The 24,937-nt window shown below is 40.0% G+C and overlaps 1 pseudogene across 1 annotated transcript; it reads left to right on the top strand.

The window, feature by feature from the left end:
• Positions 1-18,756: 18,756 nt before the first annotated feature.
• Positions 18,757-19,356, top strand: LOC311187505 (malate dehydrogenase, mitochondrial-like; annotated as a pseudogene). Its single transcript has one exon. The product of its transcript is annotated as a malate dehydrogenase, mitochondrial-like (transcript).
• Positions 19,357-24,937: the final 5,581 nt, after the last annotated feature.

Genomic DNA, 24,937 nt, shown 5'->3' with positions numbered 1-24,937 from the left:
GATTGTTAGGTTCTGTGGTAGTTCTATTTGAAATGTTTTGAGGATCCTCTATAATGTTTTCCTTGGTGGTTTCTCCAATTTACATTCACACCAACAGTGCACAAGGGTCCCCGTTTCTCCATGTCCTCCGCAACACTTGTTATCACGTGTCTGTTTGATGATATGATAGCTATTCTAACAGGTGTGAGGTGATAATTCATTGTGTTTTTGATTTACGTTTATCTGATTAGTGATGTTGAGCTTCTTTTTCATGTACTTGTTGGCCATTTGTCTGTATTTTTTGGAAAACTGTCTATTCAGTTCCACTGCCCATTTTTTTAAATTGGGTTGTTAGTTTTTTATTTGCTTGTTTGTTTTTGCTATTGAGTTGTATGAATTCTTAATATGTTTCATATATTAATCCCCTATCAGATATATGAGCTCAAATATTTTCTTTCATTTCATAGATTGCCCTTTTCATTTGTTGATTGTTTCTTTTGTTGTGCAGAAGCTTTTTAATGTGATATAGTCCCACTTGTTAGTTTTTGCTTTTATTTACTCTTTTGTTATCCAGAAAATACTTGCTGAGACGAATATTAAGGACCTTTCCTCCTAGGTTTTCTTCTGTGAGTTTTACAATTTCAGGTCTCAAACTTAAGTCTTTAATCCATTTTGCATTCATTTTTATAAGTAGTATAAGGTAGGGGTCCAATTTTATACTTCTGCATGTGGTTATATAATTATCCCAGCACCATTTCTTAAAGAGACTCTCCTGCCTCTATTGAGTATTCTTGACTCCCTTGTTAAATATTAGTTCACTGTATACACAAGGGTTTATTTCTGGGCTCTCTATTCTTCTGCATTGGGTTATGTGTTAATTTTCATGCCAGTACCATATGGCTTTGTTTGCCATAGATTGTTTCTGGCCTTTTTGATATGGGCCATTCTCATGGCATCTCATTGTGGTTTTGAGTTGTTATTTCCCCACTGATAAGTGATAATGAGCATATTTTCATGAACCTGTTGGCCTTCTGTATGTCTTCTCTGGAGAAGTGTCTAATTATTTCTTCTGTCCATTTTTTATTGGATTATTTGCATTATTTTTGTTGAGTTGTATGAATTTTTTATAGATCTGGGATATTAATCCCTTGTCAGATTATGATATGCAAATATTGTCTCCTATTAAGTATGGTATCTCTTTGTTTTAATAGTTTCTTTTGCTGTGCAGAAGTTTTTTAGTTTGGTGTAGCACCAATTGTTTATATATTTTCTCTTGTTTCTCTTGCCATCAGAAATGATTCCACAAAGACATCACTGAAGCCAGTGTCTTGGAGTGTTTTGCCTATGCTTTCTTCTATGTATTTTATGGTTTCAGGTCTTACATCCAAGTCTTTTAATCCATTTTCAGTTAATTTTTGCATATGGTGTGAGTTAGTGGTCTAGTTTCACTTTTCTGCATGTGGCTGTCCAGTTTTTCCAGTACCATTTGTTGAAGAGACTTTCCTTTTTCCATTGCATACTCTCTGCAACTTTGCTGTAGATTAACTGTCCATATAACTGTGGGCTTACATCTGTGTTCTCAATTCTTTGTCATTGGTCTGTGTGTCTACTTTTTTTTTTTTTTAAATAGAGGCATGTTTATTTATTTATTTATTACATTTGTTTGTTTGTTTTGTTTATACATGCACTGGGTACAGTCAGAAGCGCGGGAGGGTGAGAGAATTCACCAGAGCCAGAGTGGGGAGCAGAGCAGGCAGAAGGACCGAAGTACACTGCTGAGGGCAGCAGCGGGCGGCAGGAGAGGTCTGCGCACCATGTGGGATCCTCCTCCGGTGGCCGGGGAGCAGCCGGGGATCGAACTGGCGCCGCAGAGGCCGCGGGCAGCTTCGCAACCCAGCGCTCAACCGCTGCGCCACCGGGGAGGCCCTGTGTGTCTACTTTTATTTCTGTTCCTGACTGTTTTGATCACAATAGCTTTTTAGTATAGTTTGAAGTCTGTGACTATGATACTACTGTTCTGCTTTTTAAATCGGGATGGCTTTGGCTATTGAAATTGAAGCAACACATGTGTGTTAGCATAGCCATTCCATTCCTAAGTATATTTCCAACAGAAAAGCATGTATATACATGTACTGCAATATATGTTCGAAAATGTTCATGATAACACTAATTTTCAACAGTAAAATGTATAAATACTGTGGCAGTCATACAATGGAATTCTATATAACATTAAAAATGGAAAACTATTTCTATATATAACAACATGAATGAACTCATATATTGTAGAGCATTAAATAAGCAAGTCAGGCGGACTTGTCTCCCATGTCAGCTGAGCAGGAGTCAGGGGAGTCCAGGAAGGGGAAGCTTTCAAACTTACGAATTTTTAGTATTGAAAATATCCCCTGTGCGTGGGATTCAATACTATATGGTTCATTAGTTGTAATTGACCTTGGACACTTTTTTGTTAACTAGTAGGATTAGAAGATCATGTTATATTGGAGAAGGAGGAATTATCTTCGTGACTTTAGGATGCTAGTTCCATTCTAGGCATAATTATGCAAAGTTAAGAAACCAGGAAAGAATTTTCAGAGAAGAAATTAAAAATACAATTTTATATGAAATTTCCTACCTCGATCCTGAAACCAATGGCAACAGTGGCAACTGAGCAACGTTCGGCATAGAAAACCCAAATACAACTCACTGAAGTCAGTGAGAATAAAGCTGAGAGCAACTATATAAAACCTTTATGTACCATAAAAACCTTCAATCAAGTAAACAAATTATGTAAATTGCACTTTTATTTTTATGAATTTATAACAAATATATTCTGGCCTTATGTATCTACTGCCAAGTAACATAGAGTGGACTTGTCATAGTTAAATAAAATTAATATTTAACATGCATAGAAAAGTGTTTCCTTGTACTAAGTAGTGAGTATAGATGAAAACATCTCAAGAACTATGATCTCTCCTAATTGGATTTTTAAAATGAGCAAATACTTCCTGGCTTCTAAAGCCAATGTTATTATAAGACTTAAAACTAGTGGACTATCACTTTGAAAATTGTTATTTTAAAAATTATTTGCCTTGATACATATAAAAATATTTTCAGAATTGTTTCATACAAAGGAAAAACTGCAGGATTATATTAATAAATTAATGTAAACAAGTCATTTTTAATTCCTTGGGTGCCATTTTAAAAAGCACAAGAATAAAGCACCCAATAGCCCAAAAATAAGGCAAGTCACACAATAATACATACAATACGATTCTATTTATACAAAGATTAAAGAAAACGAAAATTTTAGGGATATATTCTAAGGTGTTAAAACCATGAAGGAAAGCAAGAAATGATTAGCCTAAGAGTGAGATTAGTGCTTCCCTGCAGGGGACAGGTGAGAAAAGAATAGGAATGCCTGGCAGGACTGGCTTTATATATATATATATATATATATATATATATATATATATATATTTTTTTTTTTTTTTACATCATTGTTCATTTTTAAGCAATGCTTGCTTTTTTCTCCCCCTCAGGTGTAGTCCCCATAGAATTTCCTTCACCAATTTACCCATGCACCATCACAGGGGAACCAAATAAGACATCAGGGGAAAAAAATAATAACAATAAAAACCACAACAAAACAAAAACAAACAGACAATTATAAACCAAAGACATCCTGCACGGCAGGAGGAGGGAGAGGGATCAGAGGGAGGGAGGCAGGAGCATAGCGCTGGCTTTTAAAGGATGACTTGTAATGTTCCTGTTTCCTGATGTGGGTAGTGATTACACAGACATTTAACATTAATAGTTTATTTTTTAGAGTAGTTTTAGGTTCACAGCAAAATCGAGTGGAAATACAGAGAGTTCCCATATACCCCCATCTGTGCACATGCACAGCCTTCCCCACTGTCAACATACCCCAGCAAAGTGGCACATTTGTTACAATTAATGAAATTACATAGACACATCATAATTACTCAAAGTCCATAGTTTCCATCAGGGTTCACTCTTGGTCTTGTACATTCTACATATTTGGATGAATGTATGATGACATGTATCCACTATTACAGTATCAAATTAAATTTCACTGACCTAAAAATCCTCTGTACTCCACCTATTTCTCCCTCCCTCCCCTCTCACCCTTGGCAACCACTGATTTTTTTTTTCACTGTCTCCATAGTTTTTTTTTTTCTTTTCCAAAATGCTGTATAATAAGAATCACATAGTATGGAACTTTTTGAGACTGACCTCTTTCACTTTGTTATAGACATTTAAGTTTCCTCCATATCTCTTCATGGCTTGATAGCTCGTTTCTTCTTAATTAATTAGTTTACTTAAACTTTTAGATATTTTTTCCACATCACCATTCCTTGGTATCTCCTAGTCCCTTTCTCTCCTGCCTCCCTCTTAACCTCAGAGCCCTCAGGATGTTTATTGGTGTCCACTTTTTATGAAAATATTTTATGATGTAGAAGTATGTTATATAAATGTCCAGTATTTGTTTTGATTGTTCTGACTTACTTTACTGCATATAATTCTCTCAAATTCCCTCCATTTTGTTACAATGGCTATATTTCCTTCTTTCTTATGGCTATAAAATACTCCATGGGGGGGGCCTCCCTGATGGTGCAAGGGGTCAAGCATCATCACTATGAAGCTATCCACAGCCTTTGCAGCTCGAGTTGGATCCCCGGCCAGGAAGCTGCCCACATGGCTCAGCAGACCTCTCCTGACTCAACCGCTGCTCCTCTCAGCAGCGTAGTTCAGTAAATCTGTCTGTTCTGTTCCCTACTTGGTCTCTGGTGAATTCTCTCACTCCCGCATCTCTGGCCTGTACCCCAGCTCTTGTATGTATAAATAAATAGATCCTTTTTAAAAAAATACTCCATGCCATGTATGTACCACATCTTCTTTATTGAATTGTCTGTCGGTGGACATTTAGGCTGCTAATATGGCCTAACTATCGTAAGTAATGGTGCCATGAACATTGGGGAACATGTGGGGCTTTCTGCTGATGGTTTCGTATTCTTTGGATAGATGCCCAAGAGTAAGATTGTGAAGTCTTATATGATATTTCCATTTTTAGATTTTAAGGTAAATCCAGACCATTGTACCAGTTTACATTCCCACCAACAGTAACAATAGGGTTCCTTTTTCTCTGCATCCTCTCCAGCACTTCTAGTTTCTGTTGTTTTTTTTTTTTTAATATGGGTCATCTCAAAGATGTGAGATGACATCTCATTGTGGTTTTAACCTGAATCTCTCTTATTGGAAGCAACGATGAACATTTTTTCATGTCTATTGGCCTTCTGGATATCCTCTTTGGTGAACTTTCTGTTCATATCTGCTTCCCATTTAGTAGTTGGTTTTCTTTGGTTGTTGTTGTTAAACTGTGTGTTTTAAAAAAACATCTCTGGTATTAACTCCTGTAAGTTGCATATTGTGCAAATATTTTCTTCTGTTTAGTGGGGTGTCTGGTTAATTATCTTGTATATTCTTTTGCTGTATAGAAGTTTTTTAACTTAAGGCACTTCCAATTATTTATTTTTGTTTATAATTCCCTTGCCATAGCAGTTGAGTAAACGACAATATCTTTACAGTTGATATCACGGAATGTATTGCCAACGTTTTCTGTTATGTATTTTATTGTTGCAGGTCATATGTCTAAATATTTAATTCATTTGGAGTTTATTTTGTGTATAGAGTTAGCAAGTGATCCAACTTCATTCTTTTATGTGTGCTTTCCAATTTTCTCAGCACCGTTTACTAAAGAGAATGTCCTTACCCATTTAATTTTCATAGCTGCTTTATCATAGATTAGGTGCTGGTGTGTATGTGGATTTATTTTGGTTTGAGAACTTGAGGGTGTGCATGTGTTGGAAGTTCAGGGCGACAGTTCAGAATTAAAAGGTCTCCTTTTCTTGGGTTTGGCTGAAGCTATAGCATGCAGACATCACCAACCCTGTCCCAACTCGTGGTGCTCCAGTCCTTTCTAAAGTCCTTGTTTCCTGTGACCTCTCTTAGCCCCACCTCAAGGCTGATGCCCATTCTCAAGGCCAAAGAAGGACGATGTCTAATAAGGGTTGTTCATTCAACATTGTCTTCCTGTTTGCTCCACTAATACTTCATTTACAGAAGTCAACACGCTTCTTTGGGAAGGTACTGTACTTCATAAGGGATTTTCACAGATTACTTATCTACCCCTTTTAATGCCATTTTTTCCTTTGAAATGGAACATTTTTCCTGGGGTCTAAGAGGTTTTTTAAATTAACCTTTTTTCTTACATCATTGTTCATTTTTATGCAATATTTGATTTCTCCCCTCAGGTGTAGTCCTCCTAATTTTCCCACCACCACAACACCCATGAACCATCATCATAGTCTCTATGCTCTTCCATCCCTTGTTTTGACCTCTCTCCCCCTCCCCTGCGGTATGCTCAGATCTATGTTCTGGCTGCAGTTTTGTCTTTTTCCTGACCCTTTGTTTGGTTTCCCTATATTCCACCTCACTTTTTAAAATAAAAAATCTTCTCAAACTAGACTGTAGAATTAATTACCTGTCTTCTTTCAAAGTGTGTATTAAAAATAATTTACCCTTTCCTTGGTGTCCCATGATTCCATGGTCACTAAGATAGTTTGCCTTATGGCCCACACTTTTATAGTTCAACTACCTGGGGATTTAAAGTAACTTTTGCTTTCCCCCTTATATAAAAGTATTATCTATTTATTATAGAACATTTGAAAAATAAAAAAAAAACTTGAAAGAAAATTACTCTTCTTGACTCAGAAACATTTAGGTTATTTCCTTCCAGCTTTTAAAAAATATTCTTTGAGGCATTTCTCTATGTATCGTTTATTCAACTTAGTTGCAGTCACTAATAGCTTCCAAAGATGGTTTGATTTCCTGTCTCTCTTAGCCTGTTAATCATCCCTTCTCACTTCCTGTAGGATCATATTGCTCACTTCCCATAGGATCAAATTCCTCCCTTTCAGAATGTGTGATTTGTAAATTATGAGCTGGGGAATTAGCTTACCATGATTATTAGGATTGTAGGTAAAGGCAAAACTATGAAAACACCAATTTAGAATATTTATGCACTCCTCTGTTCATAACAGCATTATTTACAATAACCATCAACACCCAACTGGATAAGGAAATTGTGGAACACATACTCAGTGGAATACTACTCTGCAATCAAAAAAAGATAAAAAAGTGCCTTTCAGGTCAAAATGGATGGATCTTGAGGTGGTTGTGCTATGTGAATTAAGTCAGAAAGTGAGATAGTAACCAGATGGTTTCACTCATTTTCAGAATATAAATAACCAAAGTAAATGAAATGGAAAAACAATACTAATTTTTAGACTCTGTGAAAAATGTGCCAGCTTCCAGAGAGGAAAAGGAGGTGGGAGGAGAAAGTGTTAGGGAAGGGAAGGTATTAAGATTGTGGCAGTGAAGCTTTGGTGCAAGATGAGTCAGGCATATGTGCATATGGAGATGTGAAGTTGTGTTCCCAAAACTATATAGTTATTTAAATCATTGGAAAAAAATCAATAAAATTTTAAAGAAAAAATAGATTACAGATCAAAGTAACATTGGGTGGCCTCTTCAGTGAGTTTCAGGTTCAGAAATAATAGTTTGTCAGTCATAGGAAGTACATAATAAACTTCCTTGTGCTTATTTGCCCAATGGCATATCTGTAAATATATTTCAGTGTGTAGAAACATGTCAAGTTTGAACTTCAGATTTGTTGTATCCAAGTTTTAGAGCTGGGGGAAGCATTGGGAACCAGGTTTTTCCACCTCCTTATCTTTCTGAGCCCCAGAAAAGTGAAGTGGTCTGCCCAAAGTCATAGAGCTAGTTTGTGACAAAACTGCAACTGAAGCACTGCTATGCTAACCCCAGTTCGGAGTTCTTCTAGTCACCTGTCTCTTTATTAGAGTAGATCTCCTTCTGCCACTCATCTGGAGTCAGTTTTGCTGGAAAACCCAATAAATTCTGGTTCCTAGTTGATTTAAAAGTATTGGGTATAGGGCCTCCCCTGATGGCGCAGCGGTTGAGCGCTGGGCTGCGAAGCTGCCCGCAGCCTCTGCAGCGCCAGTTCTAGGGTCCCACATGGCGCTACAGACCTCTCCTGCTGTGCCTGCTGCTCCCCTCAGCAGTGTATTTCGTCACTCTGCCTGTTCTGTTCCCCACTCGCTCTGGTGAGTTCTCTCACCCTCCCGCACTTTTGACTGTACCCAGTGCTTGTATAAATAAATGAATAAATCTTTTTTTAAAAAAGTATTGGGTATATACACAAACACAAACAATTCATAATAAAAAAAGAAAGCCCACAGCTCACCTCACCAGAGTCAAATACTGGGCTTTGAAATGATTGTTCTAGTCAATCAATAGCTCTCTTACTCTTGGTTTGCCTGCTTCCTGCCATATGTGTGAGTATTCCAGAAAGTCTACTTTTACCTTAAAGGTGTTGATAAAATTCTGCAAGTGACTTTTGTCATTTAATGAGTATATAGTTGATTAGATTTTTAAAACCTCATGGGTAGGGACTGTTTATCTTTAAACAATGTCTTTTATTTTGTTCTACACATAGTAAGCACTCCAGAAATGCTTTTGGTGAACAGCATTCAGTTAATATAGTCTCAGTCTCAATCCAGACTCCATTTTATCTATTTCCTTTATCTTTACCTAAGTTTAGATTTTTACCAAGTTTTAATCTGAATAAGGTTAAGAGTGACTCAAGTAGTGGTTGCCTTTCACACAGCCTCTAGCCACATTCCCTGACTTGCATATGGCAAATTGCTCCTCTGTCACCATAATGTTCTCAGTGCAACACATGTGACTTGGTCCTAGCATCACCTTTTCCAGCTATAACCATTAGTTCAGACTTGGTCACAGGACCCAGTTAGACCAAGTTAAGTGGGATCTCTGGGTCAAGTATTTCCTGTCATTGAAAGTCTCCAGGTGGGTTCTTATATCTCTGCCTTGTATCATGAAATGCATTGCTAGATGTGGTTTCCAAAGGGTGTGACCTCAAAGGAGGGAGTGCTTTGCACCAGAGGCAGCCCCTGAAGGAATTGACAACTGGAGGCTGTCCTATCTGCTGATTGCACTCAGCAGCAGCACAGCCAGTCCTTTAAGGGGAAAGTGAGGGCCACATCTCTGTGTCTAACACAGTAATGTAAGCATCACCTTTATTATTGTTGTTGTTATTATCATGATTATGCTAAAGGAGTTTAAGCTGAATATCTGCCATTTGCAGCAAAAAGAGCTCAAATTAATACAGTGATTACTTTGATAGCTAAAGCCCCACTGTGATTTGAGATGTTGGGCAGATATTAGCATTGATGCTTGACCTGGCATTAGGATTCACAAATTCATGAAGTTGTTCTTGCTTAAATAGTCCCAAAGTATCCTCTTGTTGTTACACTGTTATGCCCACACCTGGCTTCAGAATGTAGGAAGTGGAACCTTCTGTCAATAGTCTTAATTTTTTGGAATGGAAACTATGTCCTCCATAAAACTAAGGGATCTTTTCCTACAAAGAAACAATCACCCATTGGATGTGATGGTTGGTCCCTATGGTATATTAAAGATGACCACAAATTCTTTGCCAGTCCTCCCACCAAGCACTGGAGTCTGTCTACCCATCCCTTGAATCTGGATTGGCTTTGTGAGTTGCTTTTGTGATCCATGGAATAAGGTGAAAGCTTTTTTGTGGGATTTCTGAGTCCGGGTCTTAAGAGAGAACAACATCTGTTTTCTTCCTTTTGGAGCCCGTTGCCATAAAGAAGTCCAGGTTAGACTACTGAGTGATTAGAGGCCCTGAGGCTGAAAGGCCTTATTAGAGTTTCCAGCCCCAGATGCCTAGAAGTTAAAGACCCTGGCTGAACATCTGAGATCTTAGGAGACCAATGGAAGACCCACCCATTTGGGTTCTAGCCACCCCAAGGAATTGTGAGAAATAATAATAATCATCATCTTTTAATTTTCTATTGTGGTAAAAAAATACGAACATATAATTTGGTGTCTTAAAGTGTACAGTTCATAGTTAACTATATGCACATTGTTGTATAACAGATCTCCAGAACTTTTTCAGAACTAGACCATTAAACATCTCTTTTTTCTCCTCCTTCTCCCAATCCTTGGTAGCCACCATTCTATTTTTGGCTTCTATGAATGTGACTGCTTTAGATTGCTCATGTTAGTGAAATCATACAATATTTGTCTTTTTGGTGATTGAGTTATTTTACTTAGCATGATGTCTGCATGGTTTTTCCACATTGAATAATTGCTTTGAGTCACTCATTTTGGAAGATAATTTGTTATACCACAATAGATGATTATACAAGTCCAACCAGCAAGGTTTCTCAAAAGAAATAAACATCTTCATTTAATCATTCTTCAACAGAAGAATTAAGAAAATCAGCTTATTTTGCTGATTGTTTGAGGTTTTTTCTTTTATTATTTGAATTGCATGATAACACCTTGATTAAGAATCATTCTTCTCCATCCCCCCCAGCTTTGTTGAGCTATAACGGACATTTAATGTTGTGTAAATTTAAGGTGTAAACTATGATGATTTAATACATTGTAAATTAATTACCATAATAGGTCAGTTAACATTTCTATCCCCTCACATAATTAGCATTTTGTTTTGTGTTGAAAGTATTTAAGATCTACTCTCCAAGCAATTTTCAAGTATGTAATACAGTATTGTTAACCATAGTCACCATGCTGTATCTTAGATCTCAGAACTTGTGAATCCTATCGTTGGAAACTTGTACCCTTTGGCCAACATCTCTCATTTCCCCCATCCCTGCCCTGGCAACCACCATTTTATTTAATGTTCCTATGAGTTCGGCTTTTTAGATTCCACATATAAGTGAGATCATATACTTTTGTCTTTCTCTGTCTGATTTATTTCACTTATTTATTTCACTTATTTATTTCACTAACGCCCTCAAGGACCATTTATGTTGTCATGGGAGAATTTCCTTTTTTCTCATGGCTGAATAATATTCTATTGCATTGTGTTCATATGTATGAGTGTGTATGTGTCTGTACGTTTGTATGTGGCTGAAATCCATTGAAAGACATATGGGTTGATTCCACATTGTGGCTATTGTGAATAATGCTGAAAGGAATATGGGAATGCAGATGTCTTGAAGATGCTGACTTCAATTCCTTAAGAGATATAACCAGAAATGAAATAGCCAGATCATATGGCTATTTTTTTTTCAAGAATCTCCATACTGTTTCCACAGTGGCTGTATCAATTCACATTCCACCAACAGTGCATGAAGTTTCCCATTTCTCCACATCTTCCCCAACATTTGTTATATCTTGACTTTTTAAAAAAGATTTTATCATGCATACAAGAACCGGGGGACAGACCAGAGGTGCACGGGGGTGAGAGGATTCACCAGAGACAGAGCAGGAAACAGAACAGGCAGACTGAAATACACTGCTGAGAGCAGCAGCAGGCGAGGCAGGAGAGGTTTGCTGCACCATGTGGGTAGCTCCCTGGCCAGCCGGGGATCAAACTCGTGCTGCAGTGGCTGAGGATAGCTTTACAGTGCTGTGCTTAACCCCTTGTGCCACCATGGAGGCCCTATCTTGACTTTTTGATGACAGCCATTTTATTTTATTTATTTATTTATTTTTTAATATTAAATTTTATTTTTATATTCCCCCATACAATTGCAAACGCCCCATTCTGACCCCAATCCTTCCCCTCCCGCCCCCCACCCCCCAAAAAGTGTCTCTGGTTCATAGTTTTTTTGTTGATTTTGATTTTCACTTTCTTATATTCATTTTCCTGGTCCCTTATTTAAGTTTTCTAGATTCCTGCTATGAGTGAGACCATCCGGTATTTTTCTTTTTCTTTTTGGCTTATTTCGCTGAGCATGATCCCTTCCAGCGCCATCCATGTTGCTGCAAATTGCATGTGTTTATCTTTTTTGAATGCTGAGTAATATTCCATGGTATATATGTACCACATCTTCTTGATCCAGTCATCTATTTTTGGGCATTTGGGCTGTTTCCAAAGCTTAGCTATTGTAAACAGTGCTGCTATAAACATAGGGGTGCAGGTGCTCTTTGGAATGGATGTTTCTGTGTCCTTTGGGTAAATACCTAGGAGTGGAATTGCTGGATCATATGGAAGCTCTATGTTTAGTAGGTCCAGAAATCTCCACACAGCTCTCCATAGTGGTTGGACCAGTTTGCACTCCCAACAGTGCAGAAGAGTTCCTTTTTCTCCACACCCTCGCCAACATTTGTTGTTGCTAGTTTTTTTAATATGTGCCATTCTCACTGGTGTGAGATGGTATCTCATGGTAGTTTTGATTTGCATTTCCCTGATGACAAGTGATGTTGAACATTTTTTCATACGTCTGTTGGCCATTTGCATTTCCTCTTCAGAGAAGTTTCTTTTTAGCTCTTCTGCCCATTTTTTGACTGGATTATTTTCTTTGTTGTTGCTGAGTCTCATCAGCTCTTTGCAGATTTTTGTGATCAGTCCTTTATCATTAGTGTTGGGTGCAAAAATGTTCTCCCAGTTGGTGGGGTTTCTCTTTGTTTTTGTTATTGTCTCTTTTGCCGTGCAGAAGCTCTTTAATTTGATGTAGTCCCAGCTGTTTATCTTTGTCTTCACTATCACTGCTTTGGGTGATGTGTCTGTAAAGATGTCTTTGATGTGCAAATCCCGTAGTGTTTCGCCTATATTTCCTTCTATGTATTTTATGGTTTCAGGTCTTATGTCTAGTTCTTTAATCCATTTTGAGTTGATTTTTGTGTATGGTGTGAGGTAGTGGTCAAGCTTCATTCTTTTGCATGTAGCGACCCAGTTTTCCCAGCACCATTTATTGAACAAACTTTCTTTGCTCCAATGCATAGTCTTTGCTCCTTTGTCAAAGATTAGTTGACCATAAATCTGTGGGTTTATTTCTGGATTTTCTATTCGATTCCATTGGTCTGTATGTCTGTTCTTGTTCCAATACCATGCAGTTTTGATGATTATGGCTTTGTAGTATAGTTTGAAGTCTGGGAGTGTGATGCCTCCATTTCCTTCTTTTTTTTTTCAGTAGAGCTTTGGCTATTCGGGGTTTTTGGTGATTCCATATGAATTTCATCAATGATTGTTCTATTTCTTTGTTTTTATTTTTATTTTTATTTTTTTTAAGAGGCATGCTTTATTTATTTGTTTGCTGGTTTTGTTTGTTTGTTTTGTTTATACATGCACCGGGCACAGTCAGAAGCGCGGGAGGGTGAGAGAATTCACCAGAGCCAGAGCGGGGAGCAGAGCAGGCAGAGGGACTGAAGTACACTGCTGAGGGGAGCAGCGGGCGGCAGGAGAGGTCTGCGCGCCATGTGGGACCCTCCTCTGGTGGCCGGGAAGCAGCCGGGGATCGAACCGGCGCCGCAGAGGCCGCGCGCAGTTTCGCAACCCAGCGCTCAACCACTGCGCCACCAGGGAGGCCCTGTTCTATTTCTTTGAAGAATGCCATTGAGATTTTGATTGGAATAGCATTGAATCTGTATATTGCTTTTGGTAGGATGGCCATTTTAATAATGTTTATTCTTCCAATCCATGAGCAGGGGATGTCTTTCCATTTCTTTGTGTCTTCTTCTATTTCTTTTAACAGTGTTTTATAGTTTTCTTTGTATAGGTCCTTTACCTCTTTTGTTAGATTTATTCCCAAATATTTGATTTTTTTTTGTTTCGATAATAAAAGGGGTGGTTTTTTTTTATTTCTTCTTCTTCAGATTTATTGTTTGTGTATAGGAAGGCTACTGACTTTTGCGTGTTGATTTTGTATCCTGCCACTTTACTGAATTGATTGATGAGTTGAATTAGTTTTTCTGTGGAGATTTTGGGGTTCTCTATGTATATTATCATATCATCTGCAAATAGTGATAGTTTGACTTCTTCTTTTCCTATTTGGATTCCTTGGATGTCTTTCTCTTGTCTTATTGCCCTGGCTAGGACTTCCAGTATTATATTGAAAAGCAGTGGTGAGAGTGGACATCCTTGTCTTGTTCCAGATCTTAATGGAATTGCTTTCAACTTTTCACCATTGAGAATGATACTGGCTGTTGGCTTGTCATAGATGGCCTTTATGATGTTGAGGTATGTTCCTTGTATCCCAAGAATTTCAAGGGCTTTTATCATGAATGGGTGTTGCACTTTGTGATGACAGCCATTTTAATGGGTTTGAGTTGATAATTCATTGTGGTTTTGATTTGCATTTCCCTGATGATGAGTGATGTTGAATACCTTTTCATGTACCTGTCGGCCATTTGTTATATCTTCTCTGTGAAAGTGTCAATTCAAGTCCTCTGCCCATTTTTAAATCAATTTATTTGTTTTGCTGTTGAGTTGTATATGTTTCTTACATATCTTGGATATTAACAACTTATTAGATAGATAGTTTGCAAATATTTTCTTTCATTTCATAGGTTGCTTTTCATTTTGTTCATGGTGTATTTCATTGTGCAGACATTTTTTGTTTGATGCAGTCTGCCTGTCAGACTCTGAACATCAAAGGGCAAAGAGTGTGCTTCTCACATCTTAGTGCCCAGTGCTTAACAGAGTGCTTGGGAACAGCAGATGGTTAATAAATGCTTGTCAAAATAAAATCCTGTTATTTCCTACCTCCTCATCTTCCCAACTCTGTGTATTTACTTGTTCATGCTGTCCCCTCACTTGAAATGCTCTTCTCCAAGACTATCTTCCCATCTCCAAATTATACCACCCTGTAAGATTCACTTTAACAGTCATCTTTTGGAAAAAATTTCTGATTGAACTAGCTTGAACTAATCTTTCCTTTCATTGTACATCACATGTACCTCACTTAATGGACTTTTCATTGTCACATTGCCCAATATCTAACTTCCTTCCTCTTTTAACTATCATATGCATTTTTGACACATCCCACTTTTCCAGTGCAAAATCTGAAAAACCAGGTGCGTACTTTGCCTGCCTTCCTTGCAGCTAGACTGCTGGCACATGACCTAGGCTGAACTGGTACTTTGTTTTGGAAGCTGGAGAGTTACAGAATTAATGACAGTGAGAAAACAACCCAGTGGCACTGATGATGGTGGCAACAACATCCAGTCTCCTGGGGAGCAGTACCAATGAATTGCCAGGACCCCATGGTTACAGTCTAAATTGCAGCCTCCAGAAGTCACAGGAAGCAGCAGGGGTGCTCTTGCCAGAATGGTTTTTGGGCAGAGTTTGGGCTATTTTTCTGGCTGTTTTGCTTCCTTTGACCTGCCCTTTTTCTGAATGTGATAGTTAAACCTTCTCAGTGTTTCTATAAAAAAATTACACCTGTATGTCACTTATATGTGGAATATAGAGAAACTGAACCAAGGGCCAGACAATAATAATCACTAAAACCAACTCTTGAGGGGCCTCCCTGGTGGCACAAAGACGCAAACTATGAAGCTGTCCGCACCCTCTGAAGCACAAGTTTGATCCCCAACAGGCCAGGGAGCTACCCACATGGCGCCGCAGACCTCTCCTCTCTCACCTGCTGCTCCCTTCAGCAGTGTATTTCAGTCGGTCTGCCTGTTCTGTTCCCCACTCTGTCTCTGGTGAATCCTCTCACCTCTCACCTGTACCTGTACCCCAGCTCTTGTATGCATAAATAAATAAATCTTTTAAAAAATGATTTAAAAATAAAAAAATAAAGCCAACTCTTGAAAGCTGACCATAGATCCGAGCCATCCAGAGGGGAAAAGGACTATGGTGGAGGATAACAGCTGCTTTGGTGGTGGGAGTGCCATGTTGTCTACACCCCAGGAGGGAAATCCTATACTGTCAAAAACACTAGTCTAGTGGCAGGATGGCACAGAGCAGGATTTCTATGATCTGCACAGACGAGACCGGTAAAAGTGAGTCCTGGAGCCCTCAGTGGCTTTCTCAGGCTTTTACTGAGCTTTTACATGTAGTGCAGCAACCAGGTACACGACGGGCAGGGGTACACAGTGGGCAGGGGTGTGGGGCAGGTGGGAGGGCAGGAGGTTGGCAGGCCTCCAAGCCCCGTCCCCAGTCTTTACTCTGGGTTCTCTGGTGTTCCTTCTCCCCTTTTCTCTCCTGCCTCTTTCCTGCCTCTGCTTCTCTCAGCCAATATCTCAATACTGCAGTCATGGCCCACAGAAGTAAATAACACAACTTACAACAATGTAACAAATTACAGGTGCCCCCATCAGGCAGGGCAATCCTAACGGAAGGGCAGAAAAGCCTGAAAAAGCCACTGAGGGCTCCAGGACTCTCTTTTATCCCATCTGCTTAGGATCTTGGAAATCCTGCTCAGTGCCATCCTGCTACTACAACTAGCAAGGATATAAAATAATGGTACTTCAGTTTAAAAAAATTACACAGACGAGCCCTAACTTGTAAAGAATGGTAAATAATTTGAAGGCAGGACTCTGACTTTGTGACTTCACTAACTCAATCACAGGGCTTTGTATACAGGAGAAATTTATTAAATAGTTCATGAGTCAATGGAAAATGATTAAAAGTTATTTTTTCCAGGGGCCTCCCTGGTGGCGCAAGGGGTTAAGCACCACACTATGAAGCAATCTGCAGCCTCTGCAGCACGAGTTCGATCCCTGGCCAGCCAGGGCGCAACCCACATGGCACAGCAGACCTCTCCTGACTCTCCAGCTGCTCCCCTCAGCAGTGTGTTTCAGTCAGTCTGTCTGTTCTGTTCCCCACTCTGTCTCTAGTGAATCCTCTCACCCCCCCCCCCCCGCATCTCTGGCCTGTACCCCAGCTCTTGTATGCATGAATAAATAAATCTTTCATAAAAAAGTTATTCTTTTCCATTTGTTCCAAAAAGCTTTTGGTCTTTTTCATCAATGTCGGTTTTCCTTGATATAAAAATATTCAACATTCCATTGTTAAGGATTTTAATTACTGAAGTTGATTTCATTAAACTACAATGTCCATATATTACAGTGAAAAAAAGTATATACATATATATATATATATATATATATATATATATATATATGCTTGACTCCAATTTCCAAAGTTGATCTTGCATTCACCCAGGCTTCAGCGAATGGAACCCTAACCATATAGTGATATATTGTATATGAACCTGCGTGTATGCATTTGACAAACATGGCTTCATCTCATCCACACAACATGCACTGATTTTAAGGCACACATGATAGAAAAGGAAGTTTATCTTATTCAATTTATTTATTTATTTATTTTTCTTTCTTTCTTTCTTTTAAAGATTTATTTATTTATTTATTTATTTATACAAGCACTGGGTACAGTCAGAAGCGCGGGAGGGTGAGAGAATTCACCAGAGCCAGAGCGGGGAGCAGAGCAGGCAGAAGGACCGAAGTACACTGCTGAGGGGAGCAGTGGGTGGCAGGAGAGGTCTGCGCGCCATGTGGGACCCTCCTCTGGTGGCCGGGGAGCAGCCGGGGATCGAACCGGCGCTGCAGAGGCTGCGGGCAGCTTCGCAACCCGGCGCTCAACCGCTGCGCCACCGGGGAGGCACATCTTATTAAATTTAAACAAAATTGGACCAGCTGCCACCTCCTTCCGGTCCTTTCTCTCCCAGCCAGCTCCAACCGCGCTCTCTGCCCTCGCCCAGCAGGGGGCGCTGCTCTCTAGCGCAGCTTCAGCATCTCTGCCCAAAACAATACACACGCAGCCTCCGGAAGGAAATCTGGTAGCCTCTTTCACGTCTACTGAAGAACAGCCCCCCTCCTTTTAAATTTGTGTATATTTTACACCATTGTTCATTTTTAAACAATACTTGCTTCCCCCCACCCCCTCAGGTGTAGTCCCCATAAACTTTCCTTCCCCAATGCACCCGTGCACCATCACCTCAGTCCCCTGTGCTCCCTCCCTCCCTCTGATCCCTCTCCCTCCTCCTTCCCAGCAGGAGGTCTCTGGTTTATAATTGTTTTTTTTTTTTTAACTTTTTAAAAAAGATTTATTTATTTATTTATTTATACAAGCACTGGGTACAGTCAGAAGCGCAGGAGGGTGAGAGAATTCACCAGAGCCAGAGCGGGGAGCAGAGCAGGCAGAAGGACCGAAGTACACTGCTGACCGAAGTACGGGCGGCAGGAGAGGTCTGCGCACCATGTGGGACCCTCCTCCGGTGGCCGGGGAGCACCCGGGGATCGAACCGGCGCTGCAGAGGCTGCGGGCAGCTTCGCAACCCGGCGCTCAACCGCTGCGCCACCAGGGAGGCCCAGTTTTTGTTTTGTTTTGTTGTTATTTTTTCCCCTGATGTCTTATTTGGTTCCCCTATATCCCTCCTATAAGTGAAACCATTTGATATTTTTATTTTTCCTTCTGACTTATTTCACTGAGCATGATTTCTTCTAGCTCCATCCACGTTGCTGTGAATGGCATGAGTTTATCTTTTTTGATTGCTGAATAGTATTCCACTGTGTATATATACCACATCTTCTTGATCCAGTCATCGATTTTTGGGCATTTGGGTTGTCCCCAGGTTTTACCTATTATAAACAGTGCTGCAATAAACATAGGGGTATGGGTGTTCTTTTGAAGAACAGCCCTTTGGCTAGCCGCCTGAGGTCTGCGATATTGATCACACGCCAAAGTGGTTGCATATTTGAGCCACATCGAGACCAGAGAGTGTGAAAGGCTACCTCGGATCTGAGCAGCTACCAGTCTGCCTGAGGTTGTGATGTGGTGGTTATTCCAGCAAGAGTCCCAAGAAACCCAGGCATGACATGAGATGGCCTGGTCAACACCAGTCCACAATGGTGGCCACCCTGGTTGCAACCTTTGCCTGGCATTGCCCAGATGCCATGATCTGTGTCACTGCAAATCTGATCAACTCCACCATCCCAATCACAGGAAAAGTTTTCAAGAAACACGGAGTATACAACCCCAATAAAATCTTTGGGGTGACTACCCTGAACATTGACAAAGCCAGCACTTTTGTTGCAGAACTACAGGGTTTGGACACATCTCAAGCCAATATGCCTGTCATCACAGCAGTGCTGAGAAGCCCATCATCCCCCATTTCTTAGTGCACTCCTAGGTGAACTTCCCCGAGGACTAGCTAATGACGCGCACGGGATGGATCCAGGAGGTGGGCTAAGAGGTGGTCAAGGCTAAAGCAGGAGGAGGCTCTGCCATCCTGTCCATGGTGAATTCTGGAGCCAGTTGGTCTTCTCCCTTGTGGATGCAATGAGTGGAAATGAAGGAGCTGCCGAATGTTCCTTTGTGAAGTCCCAAGAAATGGAGTACCTATCTCTCCACACTGCTGTACTGGGTAAAAAGAGCCTGGAGAAGAACCTTTGGGCAAAGTCTCCCCCTTTGAAGAGATGATGATGGCAGTGGCTGTTCCCAACTGAAGCTTTCCATCAAGAAAGGACAGTGTGAAAAACATGAAATGAGAAAGCAATTCATGAGCAGTCTGTTTCTCTAACGTATTGAGGCATCATATAACTTATAAAGCCATTTCAGATCCATTTGTTTATTTGCTTTGATCATGAGTATTATATTAACATTCTCGTGTCTTCTAAATCATGGTTCAGTGTATTGGTGCAATGATAAAAGCAGTCTTTAGAAAAAAAAAGAAACAAAATCAAAAGAAAGAAAGATTCAAACAAATGATAACACAGAGAGGGGATATTCTCTTCTTGTTGTTATTTATTTAGTTTTACAATATTGTAGTAGAAAACATTCAGATGACAAATACCCATAAAAAGCTGAGCAGCAACAGATAATTTTGTTAGTCTGTGCTTACCCCTCAGAAACCTCTCTAAGCCTCCACTTACCTTGTTTCACCTGAAATCAGGTGGCTTCGAAAGCCCATTAAATGTCATTCAAGAATAGTTATTAGAAACTAGAATAGACATCATCTCTGTTTTGTTCTGACTCATTCCTTTCTGTTTTCCACATGCATCTCAATAGCACTTCCTTCTGTTTCCAGGTCTGGCTATTGCTTCAAATAATTGGAGAAACATTATTCTTTCCTGACTGTGAGAAATAATGGAACATGATTGGTTTGGGAGGTTTCAGCATGGTTTTATTCTCATTGCTTATTTTTGGGGAGAAGAAGGAGAAAATAAAAACTTTTGGCTTCAATTTAGTCACAAACAAACCTAACTGTTATAGGGAAATGCACATGATTTTGCTTTGGGAGATGGTTTTTAAAACCTCTCCTTTTTTTCGTGAACTTATTTCAAAATACACTGTATTTTGGTTGAGCGCTGGGCTGCGAAGCTGCCCGTGGCCTCTGCAGCACCGGTTTGATCCCTGGCTGCTGGCAAGGGTCCCAGATGGCGCTCAGACCTCTCCTGTCTCGCCCACTGCTCCCCTCAGCAGTGTACTTTGTCGGTCTGCCTGTTCTGCTCCCCGCTCTGGCTCTGGTGAATTCTCTCACCCTCCTGCACTTTTGACTGTACCCAGTGCTTCTACAAATAAATAAATAAATCTTTAAAAAAACAAAACAAAACAAAATATACTGTATCAGTTAGGAATGCTGTAGATTTATCTGTGTGGTCAGGTAGAGCTTTCTCGATGATGGACATGTTCTCAAATCCTGGCTGTTCAATACATTAGCCACTAGTTACACATGGCTATTGAGGACGGCAAATTTGGCTAGTGCAGTTAAGGGACTAAAAATCTAATTTGATTCACTTTTTTTTACATTTTATTTTTTTTAAGATTTATTTTTTTATGCATACAATAACTGGAGTACAGGCCAGAGATGCGGGGGGTGAGAGGATTCACCAGAGACAGAGTGGGGAACAGAACAGGCAGACTGACTGAAATACACTGCTGACAGGAGAGTCAGGAGAGGTCTGCTGCGCCATGTGGGTGACTCCCTGGCTGGGGATCAAACTCGTGCTGCAGTGGCTGCGGATAGATTCATAGGTTGCATCCTAACCTCTTGCGCCACCAGGAAGGCCCTTTTTTACATTTTAAATGAGCAGGTATATTAGGAAAAGAAGAAAGAAAAAGAGAGGTGCCTGCATATTCACACACAGCCAGCCAGGGGAGTTGCTAATTTCATTCACTTTTAATTAACTAAAATTAAAATCGAAATAGTCAGTATGGCTACTACATCATACATCTAGTAGCCATGCCAGGACCAACAAAGTCATCTGGTAATATTACCGAGATGCAATTCTTCCCATATTTCTGTCCTTGTATTTTTGACCATGCAGCCTGCATCCTCATTTTCCTTGCCTTGTGACTGCAAATGACTGCTTCACCTCTAACAATCACATCTGCATTCCAGCAGGTAAAAGGAGAAAGGGAAAAAACAGAAACTGTGTGTGTCACATGGTTACACTTAGCTGTAATGGAGATAGAGAAGTAGAATTTTTAGATTGTATAGCCTCTATAGTAGAGGTTGGCAAAGAGAAAACAAGAGTTTGGGTCATCCAATCTCTATGTCTATCTCGACACTAAAACTTAGTAGATCCTCATGGGTTATTGGAAACTAAACATGTGCTTAAAGAAAAAGAGTTGGTTAAGTTGCTGTCTGGTAAAGGGGCAGGAGGCTCTGGAAGCTACTAGGGGATTCCTATGTAAAAGTGATATGCCCATTTTCATTTTATGAAATCCACGAGCCTTAAATGCAGAAAGGCTAAATGATCTAAGATAATACAGATAATACCTTAAGGAGTAGGGGTTCTCAACCTTGGGTGAGGAAAAGAATTACCTGGGGAAGTTTTAAAAATCCCAATGCCCAGGTTGCACCCCTAACCAATTAATTCATTCTCATGGGAAGGCAGGTGGGTAACGCACAGCTAAGGTTGAGCACTGTGTTGTGGTTACCTATGGCTACATAACAAAATACTCTGAGATTTTATGCCTTGAAACAACAACCATTTTCTTATGGTTTACTCTGGTGATTCTTCTACTGGGTGCTGACAGCAATCACTGCTGATGTTACCAAACAGATGAGCTGGTCTGGAGGGTCGATGATGGATTCACACATATGCCTGGTACCTGGACTGAAATGGTTCTTCAGAAGCTGGACTATTGACTGGAGTATCTGTATGAGGCTTCTCCAGCGCTGGGGCCTCATGATGGTGGAACTGCTTCCATGGCAGCTTGGGGCTCAAAGAGACAAGATCCTGGCGGGGGAAATAGGTTATGACCTTACCTTGGAAACCACACAGTGTCACTTGTGTCATAGTTTATTGGGCAAGGCAGTAGTCAGCTCTCCCACCTTCAAAGGGACGTAGACACCTCCTGTCTTAGTCTGTTTAGGCAGCTAAAAAAAAAAAAATCACACACTGGTTGGCTTATAACACTAGAACTTCATTTCTCACACTTCTGAAGGCTGGGAAATCAAAACCAAGCCTCTTCCTGGTCAAGTCCGTTCCTTTTCACTGTGTCCCACATGGTGGAAGAGGCAAGAGATATCTCTGGGGTCTCTAAAAGGAACAAATCCCATTCATGAGGATTCCGCCCTTATGACTTAAACACCTCCCAACACCCCATATCCTAATACTATCATCTTTGGGTATTGGGATTTCAACATGAATTGGGGGGAGGGGACACACACATTCATAGCACCCCCAACTCTCAATGGGAGGAAAGTCAAATATTTGTGGCCCTGTTTACATTTCATTTTTATTGAAACATAATTGAGGTACAACAATAAATAATTTAAGGTATACTGATAATGAGTTGAGATATATATGTATATACATATATAGTGAAACACATATACATAGTGAAATATATATATAGTGAAATACACACCACACACACCCACATAGTGTAATGATTGCCACAGTGGTGGCCATGTTTTAAAATCACCACAGACTATTACAGAGCAGTGGTTCTCAAATTTTAATGTGCATTTGAATCCACTGGGCATTCCTGTTGAAACGCATATTCTGATATTCAGCAGGTCTGGGATAGAGTCCAAGAATCTGTAGGTGGATACAAATGCTACGGGTCCTCAGACCATAGTTTGAGTAGCAAGGATCTAAGAGGATTCACTCCTCAAGCTGGTCAGCTGTGCCACTCAGATTCTAGTTCTAGTCTGCCTTTGTGTGTAATAAATAATACGTTTTGTTTAAAAAGAAGCTCTTGTCCCCTCCAAAAAAAAAATTCAAAACATCAAATTAGACTCAAATAGTGAGCAAAGAAATAGTAATTGGATTTTCAACAAGAAATACAGTTTTCTTAAGCAGCCCCTATTGTTTAGCCGAATGCTTTTCCTTAGCCACCCGGGACCTGGACCCCACAGTGAGAACTGGGTTGTAATTGTGTTTTTTCCACCAATTACCCATTATTCTTCACTTTTTAAAAAAAGATTTATTTATTCATGCATACAAGAATCGGGGTACAGGCCAGAAGTGTGGGAGGATGAGAGGATCCACCAGAGACAGAGCGGGGAACAGAACAGGCAGACTGATGAAATACACTGCTGAGGGGAGCAGTGGGCATGACAGGAGAGGTCTGCCACACCATGTGGGACCATCGCTGGCCGGCGGGGATCAAACCGGTGCTGCAGAGGCTGCGGACAGCTTCACAGTGCTGCGCTCAACCGCCTGCACCACCAGGGGAGGCCTATTCTTCACTTTTCTTATATGAAAATTGGGTAAGTACAAATCTCCCTATAGTCTCTTCTAGTTCAAACTGTTCACAAGCCAGTTACACAAAGTGGTTACAATTATTTCACTGATAGTGTAAGTTGGTCTCAAAAATATACCAGAGATGATATAGTCCATTCTGAGGGAATTTGGCCTGGTTCGCCCTCAGGTTCCATTGCTGCAAATTGTTTCAGTGAGAAACAGCTGCCCTAGACTCAGTCCTGGCCAGAATCCTTCAAGGTCAGTCTTAATCCCTGTCCGCCCTCCCTCCCTCCATCCCCTCACCATGGTAATGCAATCATGGGTCCCTCCAACATTGAATTAGGACACTGGATTTTGATAAAGACAACCATTTCTCCCATTGAAACATTTAGCGCCTGCGACAGAAATAATACACTGGGTAATTAGGTTTCTGCTGTGATAATGCTGTGTAACAAATAATCTCAAATTTCAGTGGTTTATACAAACAATTATTTCTTACCCACAGGCCTCAAGGTTGGTTTGGGCAGTTCTGCCTCAGGCTGTGGGTCAAGATCAGATCTGTTCTTCAATTCTATTAACAGCAGATACATGAGTCATAGTCTTTTCATGACAATGACAGAGGCAAAAGATATCAGGTTAAACAAAGCCAGCACATTTAGAGCCTCTGCCCATGTCATGTCAACAATTGTCCCGCTGACTAAGACAGAAAACCAAGACAGGACATCTATTCTGCCTTATTTACTGCAAAGTCAGATAGCAAGGGGTGTGGAGATATAATTTTACATTTATTAAAATTAAATTATCTAAGATTATATTCTCATATTAAAATTATAATAATGGGGTCAATAATCCAATCTGCTACAATTTAGCATAACTTTTTTCTCCCCAATGTTTTATTATGAAAATTTTCAAGCAAAACTTGAAAGAATTTTACAGTGAATACCCTTGTACTCTCCACCTTGATTCTATCATTAATGTTTTATTACACTTTATCACAGTATTTGTCACCCCATCTTTTTATCTATTCATGAATGTACTTTATTTTTGATGCATTTATATTTTAATTCATTATTTTTATTGATGTAATGTTGGTTTACAACATTGTGTATGACTTAAGAATACAGAATCACATCTCTTTAGATGTATGTCACCACAGCTTACCTACCACCAAAGCACCCACAATCTTCCACCACAGTCCATTGGGCCCCCTCCATACTTTGTTAACCACTCTCCTTCTGGTAGCATCAATTTTGAAATCAGACTTCTAGGGCTTGTATTGGTTTGGTCCTGTCTGACCCTTTGTTTTGTTTCTCTGTATTCTATGTGTAGGTGAAACTATCCGTATTTGTCTTTTTCCCTCCGACTTATTTTGCTGAGCATTATCCAC

The sequence above is a fragment of the Talpa europaea genome, assembly GCF_964194135.1.
Source record: "Talpa europaea genome assembly, chromosome: X".
Lineage (NCBI taxonomy): Eukaryota > Metazoa > Chordata > Mammalia > Eulipotyphla > Talpidae > Talpa > Talpa europaea.
This window is presented reverse-complemented; position numbering and strand designations above follow the sequence as displayed.